We start from the raw sequence: 17,092 nt of genomic DNA, 5'->3' as shown, positions 1-17,092 counted from the left end.
TGTCGGGAGAGTTGGGGGAATGCTGGGTGGAAGGAAATTTGTGGCTCCTCTCTGATTCCAGAAGTATCTGTCACCAAACTGTGAGGAAAACGTGTTTTTTTAGCCAAATTTTGAGGTTTGCAAAGGATTCTGGGTAACAGAACCTGGTCAGAGCCCCACAAGTCACCCCATCTTGGATTCCCCTAGGTCTCTAGTTTTAAAAAATGCACAGGTTTGGTAGGTTTCCCTAGGTGCCGGCTGAGCTAGAGGCCAAAATCTACAGGTAGGCACTTTGCAAGAAACACCTCTGTTTTCTATAAAAAAATGTGATGTGTCCACGTTGCGTTTTGGGGCATTTCCTGTCGCGGGCACTAGGCCTACTCCCACAAGTAAGGTATCATTTTTGTCGGGAGACTTGGGGGAACGCTGGGTGTAAGGAAATTTGTGGCTCCTCTCTGATTCCAGAAGTATCTGTCACCAAAATGTGAGGAAAACGTGTTTTTTTAGCCAAATTTTGAGGTTTGCAAAGAATTCTGGGTAACAGAACCTGGTCAGAGCCCCACAAGTCACCCCATCTTGGATTCCCCTAGGTCTCTAGTTTTCAAAAATGCACAGGTTTGGTAAGTTTCCCTAGGTGCCGGCTGAGCTAGAGGCCAAAATCTACAGGTAGGCACTTTGCAAAAAACACCTCTGTTTTCTTTAAAAAATGTGATATGTCCACGTTGCGTTTTGGGGCATTTCCTGTTGCGGGCGCTAGGCCTACCCCCACAAGTAAGGTATCATTTTTGTCGGGAGACTTGGGGGAATGCTGGGTGGAAGGAAATTTGTGGCTCCTCTCTGATTCCAGAAGTATCTGTCACCAAAATGTGAGGAAAACGTGTTTTTTTAGCCAAATTTTGAGGTTTGCAAAGGATTCTGGGTAACAGAACCTGGTCAGAGCCCCACAAGTCACCCCATCTTGGATTCCCCTAGGTCTCTAGTTTTCACAAATGCACAGGTTTGGTAGGTTACCCTAGGTGCCGGCTGAGCTAGAGGCCAAAATCTACAGGTAGACACTTTGCAAAAAACACCTTTGTTTTCTTTCAAAAAATGTGATGTGTCCACGTTGTGTTTTGGGGCATTTCGTGTCGCGTGCACTAGGCCTACCCACACAAGTGAGGTATCATTTTTATCGGGAGACTTGGGGGAACGCTGGTTGGAAGGAAATTTGTGGCTCCTCTCTGATTCCAGAACTTTCTGTCACCAAAATGTGAGAAAATGTGTTTTTTTAGCCAAATTTTGAGGTTTGCAAAGAATTCTGGGTAACAGAACCTGGTCAGAGCCCCACAAGTCACCCCATCTTGGATTCCCCTAGGTCTCTAGTTTTCAAAAATGCACAGGTTTGGTAGGTTTCCCTAGGTGCCGGCTGAGCTAGAGGCCAAAATCTACAGGTAGGCACTTTGCAAAAAACACCTCTGTTTTCTTTAAAAAAATGTGATGTGTCCACGTTGCGTTTTGGGGCATTTCCTGTCGCGGGCGCTAGGCCTACTCCCACAAGTAAGGTATCATTTTTGTCGGGAGACTTGGGGGAACGCTGGGTGTAAGGACATTTGTGGCTCCTCTCTGATTCCAGAAGTATCTGTCACCAAAATGTGAGGAAAACGTGTTTTTTTAGCCAAATTTTGAGGTTTGCAAAGAATTCTGGGTAACAGAACCTGGTCAGAGCCCCACAAGTCACCCCATCTTGGATTCCCCTAGGTCTCTAGTTTTCAAAAATGCACAGGTTTGGTAAGTTTCCCTAGGTGCCGGCTGAGCTAGAGGCCAAAATCTACAGGTAGGCACTTTGCAAAAAACACCTCTGTTTTCTTTAAAAAAATGTGATATGTCCACGTTGCGTTTTGGGGCATTTCCTGTTGCGGGCGCTAGGCCTACCCCCACAAGTAAGGTATCATTTTTGTCGGGAGACTTGGGGGAATGCTGGGTGGAAGGAAATTTGTGGCTCCTCTCTGATTCCAGAAGTATCTGTCACCAAACTGTGAGGAAAACGTGTTTTTTTAGCCAAATTTTGATGTTTGCAAAGGATTCTGGGTAACAGAACCTGGTCAGAGCCCCACAAGTCACCCCATCTTGGATTCCCCTAGGTCTCTAGTTTTCAAAAATGCACAGGTTTGGTAAGTTTCCCTAGGTGCCGGATGAGCTAGAGTCCAAAATCTACAGGTAGGCACTTTGCAAAAAACACCTCTGTTTTCTTTAAAAAAAATGTGATATGTCCACGTTGCGTTTTGGGGCATTTCCTGTTGCGGGTGCTAGGCCTACCCCCACAAGTAAGGTATCATTTTTGTCGGGAGACTTGGGGGAATGCTGGGTGGAAGGAAATTTGTGGCTCCTCTCTGATTCCAGAAGTATCTGTCACCAAAATGTGAGGAAAACGTGTTTTTTTAGCCAAATTTTGAGGTTTGCAAAGGATTCTGGGTAACAGAACCTGGTCAGAGCCCCACAAGTCACCCCATCTTGGATTCCCCTAGGTCTCTAGTTTTCACAAATGCACAGGTTTGGTAGGTTTCCCTAGGTGCCGGCTGAGCTAGAGGCCAAAATCTACAGGTAGACACTTTGCAAAAAACACCTTTGTTTTCTTTCAAAAAATGTGATGTGTCCACGTTGTGTTTTGGGGCATTTCCTGTCGCGGGCGCTAGGCCTTCCCACACAAGTGAGGTATCATTTTTATCGGGAGACTTGGGGGAACGCTGGTTGGAAGGAAATTTGTGGCTCCTCTCTGATTCCAGAACTTTCTGTCACCAAAATGTGAGAAAATTTGTTTTTTTAGCCAGATTTTGAGGTTTGCAAAGAATTCTGGGTAACAGAACCTGGTCAGAGCCCCACAAGTCACCCCATCTTGGATTCCCCTAGGTCTCTAGTTTTCAAAAATGCACAGGTTTGGTAAGTTACCCTAGGTGCCGGCTGAGCTAGAGGCCAAAATCTACAGGTAGGCACTTTGCAAAAAACATCTCTATTTTCTTTAAAAAAATGTGATGTGTCCACGTTTCGTTTTGGGGCATTTCCTGTTGCGGGCGCTAGGCCTACCCCCACAAGTTTTGTATCATTTTTGTCAAGAGAGTTGGGGGAATGCTGGGTGGAAGGACATTTGTGGCTCCTCTCTGATTCCAGAAGTATCTGTCACCAAAATGTGAGGAAAACGTGTTTTTTTAGCCAAATTTTGAGGTTTGCAAAGAATTCTGGGTAACAGACCCTGGTCAGAGCCCCACAAGTCACCCCATCTTGGATTCCCCTAGGTCTCTAGTTTTCAAAAATGCACAGGTTTGGTAAGTTTCCCTAGGTGCCGGCTGAGCTAGAGGCCAAAATCTACAGGTAGGCACTTTGCAAAAAACACCTCTGTTTTCTTTAAAAAAATGTGATATGTCCACGTTGCATTTTGGGGCATTTCCTGTTGCGGGCGCTAGGCCTACCCCCACAAGTAAGGTATCATTTTTGTCGGGAGACTTGGGGGAATGCTGGGTGGAAGGAAATTTGTGGCTCCTCTCTGTTTCCAGAAGTATCTGTCACCAAACTGTGAGGAAAACGTGTTTTTTTAGCCAAATTTTGATGTTTGCAAAGGATTCTGGGTAACAGAACCTGGTCAGACCCCCACAAGTCACCCCATCTTGGATTCCCCTAGGTCTCTAGTTTTCAAAAATGCACAGGTTTGGTAAGTTTCCCTAGGTGCCGGCTGAGCTAGAGTCCAAAATCTACAGGTAGGCACTTTGCAAAAAACACCTCTGTTTTCTTTCAAAAAAATGTGATATATCCACGTTGCGTTTTGGGGCATTTCCTGTTGCGGGTGCTAGGCCTACCCCCACAAGTAAGGTATCATTTTTGTCGGGAGACTTGGGGGAATGCTGGGTGGAAGGAAATTTGTGGCTCCTCTCTGATTCCAGAAGTGTCTGTCACCAAAATGTGAGGAAAACGTGTTTTTTTAGCCAAATTTTGAGGTTTGCAAAGGATTCTGGGTAACAGAACCTGGTCAGAGCCCCACAAGTCACCCCATCTTGGATTCCCCTAGGTCTCTAGTTTTCACAAATGCACAGGTTTGGTAGGTTTCCCTAGGTGCCGGCTGAGCTAGAGGCCAAAATCTACAGGTAGACACTTTGCAAAAAACACCTTTGTTTTCTTTCAAAAAATGTGATGTGTCCACGTTGTGTTTTGGGGCATTTCCTGTCGCGGGCGCTAGGCCTTCCCACACAAGTGAGGTATCATTTTTATCGGGAGACTTGGGGGAACGCTGGTTGGAAGGAAATTTGTGGCTCCTCTCTGATTCCAGAACTTTCTGTCACCAAAATGTGAGAAAATTTGTTTTTTTAGCCAGATTTTGAGGTTTGCAAAGAATTCTGGGTAACAGAACCTGGTCAGAGCCCCACAAGTCACCCCATCTTGGATTCCCCTAGGTCTCTAGTTTTCAAAAATGCACAGGTTTGGTAAGTTACCCTAGGTGCCGGCTGAGCTAGAGGCCAAAATCTACAGGTAGGCACTTTGCAAAAAACATCTCTATTTTCTTTAAAAAAATGTGATGTGTCCACGTTTCGTTTTGGGGCATTTCCTGTTGCGGGCGCTAGGCCTACCCCCACAAGTTTTGTATCATTTTTGTCGGGAGAGTTGGGGGAATGCTGGGTGGAAGGAAATTTGTGGCTCCTCTCTGATTCCAGAAGTATCTGTCACCAAACTGTGAGGAAAACGTGTTTTTTTAGCCAAATTTTGAGGTTTGCAAAGGATTCTGGGTAACAGAACCTGGTCAGAGCCCCACAAGTCACCCCATCTTGGATTCCCCTAGGTCTCTAGTTTTAAAAAATGCACAGGTTTGGTAGGTTTCCCTAGGTGCCGGCTGAGCTAGAGGCCAAAATCTACAGGTAGGCACTTTGCAAAAAACACCTCTGTTTTCTATAAAAAAATGTGATGTGTCCACGTTGCGTTTTGGGGCATTTCCTGTCGCGGGCACTAGGCCTACTCCCACAAGTAAGGTATCATTTTTGTCGGGAGACTTGGGGGAACGCTGGGTGTAAGGAAATTTGTGGCTCCTCTCTGATTCCAGAAGTATCTGTCACCAAAATGTGAGGAAAACGTGTTTTTTTAGCCAAATTTTGAGGTTTGCAAAGAATTCTGGGTAACAGAACCTGGTCAGAGCCCCACAAGTCACCCCATCTTGGATTCCCCTAGGTCTCTAGTTTTCAAAAATGCACAGGTTTGGTAAGTTTCCCTAGGTGCCGGCTGAGCTAGAGGCCAAAATCTACAGGTAGGCACTTTGCAAAAAACACCTCTGTTTTCTTTAAAAAATGTGATATGTCCACGTTGCGTTTTGGGGCATTTCCTGTTGCGGGCGCTAGGCCTACCCCCACAAGTAAGGTATCATTTTTGTCAGGAGACTTGGGGGAATGCTGGGTGGAAGGAAATTTGTGGCTCCTCTCTGATTCCAGAAGTATCTGTCACCAAACTGTGAGGAAAACGTGTTTTTTTAGCCAAATTTTGATGTTTGCAAAAGATTCTGGGTAACAGAACCTGGTCAGAGCCCCACAAGTCACCCCATTTTGGATTCCCCTAGGTCTCTAGTTTCCAAAAATGCACAGGTTTGGTAAGTTTCCCTAGGTGCCGGCTGAGCTAGAGGCCAAAATCTACAGGTAGGCACTTTGCAAAAAACACCTCTGTTTTCTTTCAAAAAAATGTGATATGTCCACGTTGCGTTTTGGGGCATTTCCTGTTGCGGGTGCTAGGCCTACCCCCACAAGTAAGGTATCATTTTTGTCGGGAGACTTGGGGGAATGCTGGGTGGAAGGAAATTTGTGGCTCCTCTCTGATTCCAGAAGTATCTGTCACCAAAATGTGAGGAAAACGTGTTTTTTTAGCCAAATTTTGAGGTTTGCAAAGGATTCTGGGTAACAGAACCTGGTCAGAGCCCCACAAGTCACCCCATCTTGGATTCCCCTAGGTCTCTAGTTTTCACAAATGCACAGGTTTGGTAGGTTACCCTAGGTGCCGGCTGAGCTAGAGACCAAAATCTACAGGTAGACACTTTGCAAAAAACACCTTTGTTTTCTTTCAAAAAATGTGATGTGTCCACGTTGTGTTTTGGGGCATTTCGTGTCGCGTGCACTAGGCCTACCCACACAAGTGAGGTATAATTTTTATCGGGAGACTTGGGGGAACGCTGGTTGGAAGGAAATTTGTGGCTCCTCTCTGATTCCAGAACTTTCTGTCACCAAAATGTGAGAAAATGTGTTTTTTTAGCCAAATTTTGAGGTTTGCAAAGAATTCTGGGTAACAGAACCTGGTCAGAGCCCCACAAGTCACCCCATCGTGGATTCCCCTAGGTCTCTAGTTTTCAAAAATGCACAGGTTTGGTAGTTTTCCCTAGGTGCCGGCTGAGCTAGAGGCCAAAATCTACAGGTAGGCACTTTGCAAAAAACACCTCTGTTTTCTTTAAAAAAATGTGATGTGTCCACGTTGCGTTTTGGGGCATTTCCTGTCGCGGGCGCTAGGCCTACTCCCACAAGTAAGGTATCATTTTTGTCGGGAGACTTGGGGGAACGCTGGGTGTAAGGAAATTTGTGGCTCCTCTCTGATTCCAGAAGTATCTGTCACCAAAATGTGAGGAAAACGTGTTTTTTTAGCCAAATTTTGAGGTTTGCAAAGAATTCTGGGTAACAGAACCTGGTAAGAGCCCCACAAGTCACCCCATCTTGGATTCCCCTAGGTCTCTAGTTTTCAAAAATGCACAGGTTTGGTAAGTTTCCCTAGGTGCCGGCTGAGCTAGAGGCCAAAATCTACAGGTAGGCACTTTGCAAAAAACACCTCTGTTTTCTTTAAAAAAATGTGATATGTCCACGTTGCGTTTTGGGGCATTTCCTGTTGCGGGTGCTAGGCCTACCCCCACAAGTAAGGTATCATTTTTGTCGGGAGACTTGGGGGAATGCTGGGTGGAAGGAAATTTGTGGCTCCTCTCTGATTCCAGAAGTATCTGTCACCAAAATGTGAGGAAAACGTGTTTTTTAACCAAATTTTGAGGTTTGCAAAGGATTCTGCGTAACAGAACCTGGTCAGAGCCCCACAAGTCACCCCATCTTGGATTCCCCTAGGTCTCTAGTTTTAAAAAATGCACAGGTTTGGTAAGTTACCCTAGGTGCCGGCTGAGCTAGAGGCCAAAATCTACAGGTAGGCACTTTGCAAAAAACATCTCTATTTTCTTTAAAAAAATGTGATGTGTCCACGTTGCGTTTTGGGGCATTTCCTGTTGCGGGCGCTAGGCCTACCCCCACAAGTTTTGTATCATTTTTGTCGGGAGAGTTGGGGGAATGCTGGGTGGAAGGAAATTTGTGGCTCCTCTCTGATTCCATAAGTATCTGTCACCAAACTGTGAGGAAAACGTGTTTTTTTAGCCAAATTTTGAGGTTTGCAAAGGATTCTGGGTAACAGAACCTGGTCAGAGCCCCACAAGTCACCCCATCTTGGATTCCCCTAGGTCTCTAGTTTTCAAAAATGCACAGGTTTGGTAAGTTTCCCTAGGTGCCGGCTGAGCTAGAGGCCAAAATCTACAGGTAGGCACTTTGCAAAAAACACCTCTGTTTTCTTTAAAAAAATGTGATATGTCCACATTGCGTTTTTGGGGCATTTCCTGTTGCGGGCGCTAGGCCTACCCCCACAAGTAAGGTATCATTTTTGTCGGGAGACTTGGGGGAATGCTGGGTGGAAAGAAATTTGTGGCTCCTCTCTGATTCCAGAAGTATCTGTCACCAAACTGTGAGGAAAACGTGTTTTTTTAGCCAAATTTTGATGTTTGCAAAGGATTCTGGGTAACAGAACCTGGTCAGAGCCCCACAAGTCACCCCATCTTGGATTCCCCTAGGTCTCTAGTTTTCAAAAATGCACAGGTTTGGTAAGTTTCCCTAGGTGCCGGCTGAGCTAGAGGCCAAAATCTACAAGTAGGCACTTTGCAAAAAACACCTCTGTTTTCTTTCAAAAAAATGTGATATGTCCACGTTGCGTTTTGGGGCATTTCCTGTTGCGGGTGCTAGGCCTACCCCCACAAGTAAGGTATCATTTTTGTCGGGAGACTTGGGGGAATGCTGGGTGGAAGGAAATTTGTGGCTCCTCTCTGATTCCAGAAGTATCTGTCACCAAAATGTGAGGAAAACGTGTTTTTTTAGCCAAATTTTGAGGTTTGCAAAGGATTCTGGGTAACAGAACCTGGTCAGAGCCCCACAAGTCACCCAATCTTGGATTCCCCTAGGTCTCTAGTTTTCACAAATGCACAGGTTTGGTAGGTTACCCTAGGTGCCGGCTGAGCTAGAGGCCAAAATCTACAGGTAGACACTTTGCAAAAAACACCTTTGTTTTCTTTCAAAAAATGTGATGTGTCCACGTTGTGTTTTGGGGCATTTTGTGTCGCGTGCACCAGGCCTACCCACACAAGTGAGGTATCATTTTTATCGGGAGACTTGGGGGAACGCTGGTTGGAAGGAAATTTGTGGCTCCTCTCTGATTCCAGAACTTTCTGTCACCAAAATGTGAGAAAATGTGTTTTTTTAGCCAAATTTTGAGGTTTGCAAAGAATTCTGGGTAACAGAACCTGGTCAGAGCCCCACAAGTCACCCCATCTTGGATTCCCCTAGGTCTCTAGTTTTCAAAAATGCACAGGTTTGGTAAGTTACCCTAGGTGCCGGCTGAGCTAGAGGCCAAAATCTACAGGTAGGCACTTTGCAAAAAACATCTCTATTTTCTTTTAAAAAATGTGATGTGTCCACGTTGCGTTTTGGGGCAATTCCTGTTGCGGGCGCTAGGCCTACCCCCACAAGTTTTGTATCATTTTTGTCGGGAGACTTGGGGGAATGCTGGGTGGAAGGAAATTTGTGGCTCCTCTCTGATTCCAGAAGTATCTGTCACCAAACTGTGAGGAAAACGTGTTTTTTTAGCCACATTTTGATGTTTGCAAAGGATTCTGGGTAACAGAACCTGGTCAGAGCCCCACAAGTCACCCCATCTTGGATTCCCCTTGGTCTCTAGTTTTCAAAAATGCACAGGTTTGGTAGGTTTCCCTAGGTGCCGGCTGAGCTAGAGGCCAAAATCTACAGGTAGGCACTTTGCAAAAAACACCTCTGTTTTCTTTAAAAAAATGTGATATGTCCACGTTGCGTTGTGGGGCATTTCCTGTTGCGGGCGCTAGGCCTACCCCCACAAGTAAGGTATCATTTTTGTCGGGAGACTTGGGGGAATGCTGGGTGGAAGGAAATTTGTGGCTCCTCTCTGATTCCAGAAGTATCTGTCACCAAAATGTGAGGAAAACGTGTTTTTTTAGCCAAATTTTGAGGTTTGCAAAGGATTCTGGGTAACAGAACCTGGTCAGAGCCCCACAAGTCACCCCATCTTGGATTCCCCTAGGTCTCTAGTTTTCAAAAATGCACAGGTTTGGTAGGTTTCCCTAGGTGCCGGCTGAGCTAGAGGCCAAAATCTACAGGTAGACACTTTGCAAAAAACACCTTTGTTTTCTTTAAAAAAATGTGATGTGTCCACGTTGTGTTTTGGGGCATTTCCTGTCGCGGGCGCTAAGCCTACCCACACAAGTGAGGTATCATTTTTATCGGGAGACTTGGGGGAACGCTGGTTGGAAGGAAATTTGTGGCTCCTCTCTGATTCCAGAACTTTCTGTCACTAAAATGTGAGAAAATGTGTTTTTTTAGCCACATTTTGAGGTTTGCAAAGAATTCTGGGTAACAGAACCTGGTCAGAGCCCCACAAGTCACCCCATCTTGGATTCCCCTAGGTCTCTAGTTTTCAAAAATGCACAGGTTTGGTAAGTTACCCTAGGTGCCGGCTGAGCTAGAGGCCAAAATATACAGGTAGGCATTTGCAAAAAACATCTCTATTTTCTTTAAAAAAATGTGATGTGTCCACGTTGCGTTTTGGGGCATTTCCTGTTGCGGGCGCTAGGCCTACCCCCACAAGTTTTGTATCATTTTTGTCGGGAGACTTGGGGGAATGCTGGGTGGAAGGAAATTTGTGGTTCCTCTCTGATTCCAGAAGTATCTGTCACCAAACTGTGAGGAAAACGTGTTTTTTTAGCCAAATTTTGAGGTTTGCAATGGATTCTGGGTAACAGAACCTGGTCGGAGCCCCACAAGTCACCCCATCTTGGATTCCCCTAGGTCTCTAGTTTTGAAAAATGCACAGGTTTGGTAGGTTTCCCTAGGTGCCGGCTGAGCTAGAGGCCAAAATCTACAGGTAGACACTTTGCAAAAAACACCTTTGTTTTCTTTAAAAAAAATTGATGTGTCCACGTTGTGTTTTGGGGCATTTCCTGTCGCGGGCGCTAGGCCTACCCACACAAATGAGGTATCATTTTTATCGGGAGACTTGGGGGAACGCTGGGTGGAAGAAAATTTGTGGCTCCTCTCAGATTCCAGAACTTTCTGTCACCAAAATGTGAGGAAAATGTGTTTTTTAGCCAAATTATGAGGTTTGCAAAGGATTCTGGGTAACAGAACCTTGTCAGAGCCCCACAAGTCACTCCATCTTGGATTCCCCTAGGTCTCTAGTTTTCAAAAATGCACAGGTTTGGTAGGTTTCCCTAGGTGCCGGCTGAGCTAGATGACAAAATCTACAGGTAGACACTTTGCAAAAAACATCTTTGTTTTCTTTAAAAAAATTTGATGTGTCCACGTTGTGTTTTGGGGCATTTCCTGTCACGGGCGCAAGGCCTACCCACACAAGTGAGGTATCATTTTTATCGGGAGACTTGGGGGAACGCTGGGTGGAAGGAAATTTGTGGCTCCTCTCTGATTCCAGAACTTTCTGTCACCAAAATGTGAGGAAAATGTGTTTTTTTAGCCAAATTTTGAGGTTTGCAAAGAATTCTGGGTAACAGAACCTGGTCAGAGCCCCACAAGTCACCCCATCTTGGATTCCCCTAGGTCTCTAGTTTTCCAAAATGCATATGTTTGGTAAGTTTCCCTAGGTGCCGGCTGAGCTAGAGGCCAAAATCTACAGGTAGACACTTTGCAAAAAACACCTTTGTTTTCTTTAAAAAAATTTGATGTGTCCACGTTGTGTTTTGGGGCATTTCCTGTCGCGGGCGCTAGGCCTACCCACACAAGTGAGGTATCATTTTTATCGGGAGGCTTGGGGGAACATAGATTAGCAAAACAAGTGTTATTGCCGCTTGTCTTTCTCTACATTTTTTCCTTCCAAATATAAGAGAATGTGTAAAAAATACATCTATTTGAGAAATGCCCTGTAATTCACATGCTAGTATGGTCACCCCGGAATTCAGAGATGTGCAAATAACCACTGCTCCTCAACACCTTATCTTGTGCCCTTTTTGGAAATACAAAGGTTTTCTTGATAGCTATTTTTCACTCTTTATATTTCGGCAAATGAATTGCTGTATACCCGGTATAGAATGAAAACTCACTGCAGGGTGCAGCTCATTTATTGGCTCTCTGTACCTAGGGTTCTTGATGAACCTACAAGCCCTATATATCTCTGCAACCAGAGGCGTCCAGCAGACGTAACAGTATATTGCTTCCAAAAATCTGACATTGCAGGAAAAAGTTACAGAGTAAAACGTAGAGAAAAAATTATATATTTTTCACCTCAATTTCAATATTTTTCTTTTTCAGTTGTTATTTTCTGTAGGAAACCCTTGTAGGATCTACACAAATTACCCCTTGCTGAATTCAGAATTTTGTCTCCTTTTCAGAAATGTTGCGGTTTCTGTGATCCAGCATCGGTTTCATGCCCATTTCTGTCACTGACTGGAAGGAGGCTGAAAGCACAAAAAATCGTAAAAATGGGGTATGTCCCAGTAAAATGCCAAAATTGTGTTGAAAAATTGGGTTTTCTGATTCAAGTCTGCCTGTTCCTGAAAGCTGGGAAGCTGGTGATTGTAGCACCGCAAACCCTTTGTTGATGCCATTTTCAGGGAAAAAACCACAAGCCTTCTTCTGCAGCCCCTTTTTCCCATTTTTTTGAAACAAACAAAATTTTCACTGTATTTTGGCTAATTTCTTGGCCTCCTTCTGGGGAACCCACAAAGTCTGGGTACCTCTAGAATCCCTAGGATGTTGGAAAAAAAGGACGCAAATTTGGCATGGGTAGCTTATGTGAACAAAAAGTTATGAGGGCCTAAGTGCGAACTGCCCCAAATAGCCAAAAAAAAGTCTCGGCACGGGGGGGGGGAAGGCCTGGCAGCGAAGGGGTTAAAAAAGACAGGCAAGAATCTCCACAATCAGAGACCCCTGAGAAACTATGGGGCATATTTATACTCCGTTTGCGCCGAATTAGCGTCGTTTTTTTCGACGCAAATTCAGCGCAAAACTAACGCCATATTTATACTTTGGCGTTAGACGCGTCTAGCGCCAAAGTATGAGGAATGAGCGTCATTTTTTGGCGTGAACGCCTTCCTTGCGTCAATGAGATGCAAGGTAGGCGTTCCCGTCTAAAAAAATGACTGCGACGCAAATGCGTCGTATTTATACTCCCGGGCAAAAATCACGCCCGGGAGTGGGCGGGGAAAAAACCCCGCATTTGCGCCTCTTTTTAACGCCTGGGTCAGGGCAGGCGTTAAGGGACCTGTGGGCTCAAAATGAGCCCACAGCTGCCCTCCCATGCCCCCAGGGACCCCCCCGCCACCCTTGCCCACCCCAGGAGGACACCCAAGGATGGAGGGACCCATCCCAGGGACATTCAGGTAAGTTCAGGTAAGTATAATTTTTTTTTTTTTTTTTTTTTTTTTTGGGCATATGGGGGCCTGATTTGTGCCCCCCTACATGCCACAATGCCCAATGACCATGCCCAGGGGACATAAGTCCCCTGGGCATGGCCATTGGGCAAGGGGGCATGACTCCTGTCTTTACTAAGACAGGAGTCATGTAAATGGCGTCTGGGCGTCGTTAAAAATGGCGCAAATCGGGTGGAGGCGATTTTTTTGCCTCAACCTGACTTGCCCCATTTTAAGACGCCCTAACGCCATTTTTCCCAACGCCGGCGCTGCCTGGTGTACGTATTTTTTTTCCATGCACACCAGGCAGCGCCGGTCTGCTAGCGCCGGCTAACGCCATTCAATAAATACGGCGCCCGCATGGCGCTTCAGAATGGCGTTAGCCGGCGCTAAACTTTTTGACGCTAAACTGCATTAGCGCAGTTTAGCGTCAAAAAGTATAAATACGGGCCTATATAACTTAAGAAATAGGGATTATAAAAAAGCTCCTGATAGATAGCAATATACTGTTACACACCAATCTTATTCCTTTCAGGAGTCACCAGATAAACTTGTACTCAACAATGAACAGAGTATGGCCCGGCGGCCACTATTGTACCACCAGCGGCACCATGACCCTGCCTACCGCCATGGTGCCACGTAAACCATGGCAGTAGGCCCTAACAGTGACAGGGAACTCCATCCCTGTCACTGGTAGGAGGCTCACCCACCCCCCCAAACACTCCCCAGACACCTTCCACCCCCCTTACAGTCCCCCATGCCCTCATTCACACAGACTCGCAGTCACGCACCACTCATAAACACAGTCAGTCACGCAGGCATACACGCATTCATTTACGCATGGATCCATTCTTTCTCCCACATATCTGTACACACATTCACACTGGCACGCAGACACGCATTCACATTCCCATTCATACATGCATTCTCACACATGCATACACTCACGCAAATAACACTGCACACACAGTCACATTCATGCACACACTCACACATTAATGTACACAACCCCCCTACACACACACAACACCCCCCACTCCTCTCCCCTTTCAGAAACCCAACTTAGCTACAACCAGGGGTCTTCCGGCAGGGGACAGGATGGGGCGCTGCTACTGTCAGCAGTGTCCACCAGCAGAACACTGCCAGGCTGTATTATTTGTCATAATACGGCTGGTGTGGTGCTGTTGGTGGTAGCAGCGCCACCTTAACACCATCTGCCAGTCGGGCCACAGCCAGATTTCTGCCCTTCTTGTGGCGGAAATCTGGCTGTGGTCATAATTTGGCTGACGGATGTTAGCCGCGGCGACAGTCTTTTGGTGGCCGTCGCCATGGCGATATTCAGCATTTACTGCCAATCTTAAAATGAGGGCCTCTGTCTTGTTGCTCAGTGCAGGTAGTAATGTCCACAATTATTATAAGAGAACATTCCCCCATAATTCTTTGTGTTTGTGTACACTTCATCACTTTCAAATACAGTGTAACCTTGCAGCTCAGCAAGCATTGAATCAACTGTTTGAACATTCCAGTCATCAGAAACAACACCAGCTGTAATCACATCAGTCAGTGACATTTCGAAAACATATGGAATTGGTATAACCTCAGTAGGCCCGTATATAACAAAGGGAACTTTGTCCCAAAGAATCCTATCTGAAATTGGTAGTGCTGAAATGTTCATGAGGGACAGGTCTCTTTGGCCCTTATGTGAGGAAAGATAGCTCAACAGAAGAGCGCTCAGGAAGATAATGACCATCTATCAAGAAAATAAAAACAGTCATCTAACCAATACATAACGGAAAGGCAAGCAATGTCAGTAATATCCACAGATAATTCCATGGATAAATCAAATAGTTATTTGTAAACCACATGTACAGCTTAGGTGTCTTTGAAACAGTTTCAGTTGCAGGTGCGGATGAAGTTGAAGAAAAGTCATCAAGGTTGATGAAATAACCAGAAGCAGTCTCTTCACAGGAGGAGGTGCATTACTGGTGGATGGATCCACTTCCTGCGGAGGTTCATGGTAGACAATGTTGGCTCCTTGTGCTTAGCTGGAGTAAAAGACACCCACATCTTGGACAGTTGTTGTCAGTGAAACGGTAACATGAATCAGCTAAAGCTCATTTTATACCCTCACCATGATTGAGGAGGCATTTGTTCCATCGTTGTACATGCTGGTGTAGTCAGAAGAGTTGTTGTTTCTTCCTTTAAGAAGTATGTCCTGTTGGGTAGTGAGAGGGTACCGGGAACTAGCAAAGGGACCTCTGGGTCTACTGTGCATGATCGATCACATGGTACAATTTGATGTTGTCAATGGAGACAAATTTGTTGCCTTTGGAACCTCGCTGCGGTGATAAGATGATAGTTCTGATGCCTGGAATTCCCAGGACTGGTGCCGGTGCGCTGTAAGATGGAACAAATTTCTTCCTCACAGCAATCTTCTCATGAACCCATTCCCCAACTTTAGGAATCCAGCCTTTATAATTTGTTGGCAAAACCCTTATTCCTAAAACGGCAGCACTGTTGGATAATTTGTCATCACAACATTACTGAAGCTCCTGTAAGACAGTGAGACGTTCATTTATGTCAAAAGGTGTGTCTGCTGCCACCAAACCAGGGCCATCTAGAACTGGGACATACATAGGTATCCCAAAGAGGACCTTGTAAGGAGTGCGTCCTCCCAAGCACCGTCTTGGCAGATTATTCAGTGCTCTCCGGACCCCATATAGGTGATGAAGCCAACTGCTAGCAGAACCTAATACTCTAGCTTTTAAGGACTGCTTTAAATCTCGATTCATCCTCTCCATGACCGAATGGCCCTTGGGATGGTAGGGTGAGGAGTAATAGAGGCAAAGGTAGGGTCCTGGTCTGAATGGAATGCTGCAACTGCATATGTACTGATAAAGATCAGCAAGTCTTTTATAACAGTTTGAGCATTTGACGACCACTGTGGCCACACCCACAGGAATCTAGAACATGAATCAACAGCGACTAAGATGTATTTGTATGCACCATCAGGTTGTAAGGGATCACATTGGTCCAGGTACATAGTCTGTAGTGGCCTGTTGGACACTAAGAGGGATCTCTGCAGTGGGCGTTTGATGTTTGAGCCCTTATTTTTCTGACAAATGTCACAACAAAGGACATATTGCTTGGTCTGTTTGTATTCACATGGCCACCTGAAACGTTTCTGTAATATTGATATTGTGGCCGCAACAGCAGCATGAGCAAATGCGATACCCTCATGCGCTGCTTTGATGATATCTAATCTCTAGTCTTCATTTGGGATCACTTGATCTTCCACCCCAGGAATTGTTACAAAGGCAACATTCTGTGCACTGATCTGGTATGAATATTTTGTAGGGTATTTTTTTGGGAGAGGCTTGCCTTCAGCCGAAGCTTTCAGAGCAGCCATAATTTACTTATCCAGTCTCATCTGGGCACTAGTCACTACCGCAACAGAAGCCATAGCTACTGCGGATTTGGCTGATTCTTCAGCCTAGGTGTTGCCAATAACGTGTAGCTTTTCTCTAAGATCTGCCACTCTCCTCCACAGAGTTCTGTGTTTAATGGTGTTTATTGGTGTTCCCTTTGAGTCTCTGAACCCATTCAAATGCCAATGATTAAGATAATCATTGCACATCTGAACATAGTAGTACGAATTCCACATAATCAATGTGAGCTGTCCTACATCAGGATGTTCCAGTGCCAAGATAAGAGCTTTAAGCTCAGCTAAGTGTGCAGTCCTCTTGGGTCTGTGTGTAAGTATTGTGAGGGTGGAATACACCATCCTTCATCACTTCACTCATGGCAGCGCAAGCGGCTGAATATTGATGTTTTGTACCTACAGCTGATTGTGCTGAACGATCAGTGTAAATGTCAGTGTGGTATCTGTCAAGTGGCAAGAGGTTAAGAGGTGCGGGTACTCCTTTTCATATTGGAGAAATCTTTGTGTCTGAAGTTTTAGGTCAAAGATGTAATCAACATCGGTGGCAGTCAGGGAGGTTTCCCATCGATCCAACCTGGTTGTAATGCTTCAGCGTTAGTAATGCGTGATTTGGTGACAGCCTCTAAGGCTGGCACCAGGGTAACATTTTCCTTGGGCAAGTGGCCTCTCCTTAATGACAGCTATCTGTACAGCAGTCAGAATTTTTTCTTTGGGTGCAAAGTGTTGTTCTGCATTGGAATATAAATGTGATTTAGATGCTCTTGCAACTTGTTGCCTTCATTAAAGGTGACATAAGTGAACCCAATGGCACCAGCAATTATTCTGATGACCAAATTTGTTTTGTTGCCACGTGTGTAACTGTTTTGCTTCTAGAATGTATTGCTGCAATCCTCTAAGGATGCACATGTGTTCAATTGCCCGGTGTCTGCTTGAGAAAT

The sequence above is a fragment of the Pleurodeles waltl genome, chromosome 2_1 (assembly GCF_031143425.1).
Source record: "Pleurodeles waltl isolate 20211129_DDA chromosome 2_1, aPleWal1.hap1.20221129, whole genome shotgun sequence".
NCBI classification, from domain to species: Eukaryota; Metazoa; Chordata; class Amphibia; order Caudata; family Salamandridae; genus Pleurodeles; species Pleurodeles waltl.
Note: the sequence above shows the minus strand (reverse complement) of the source record.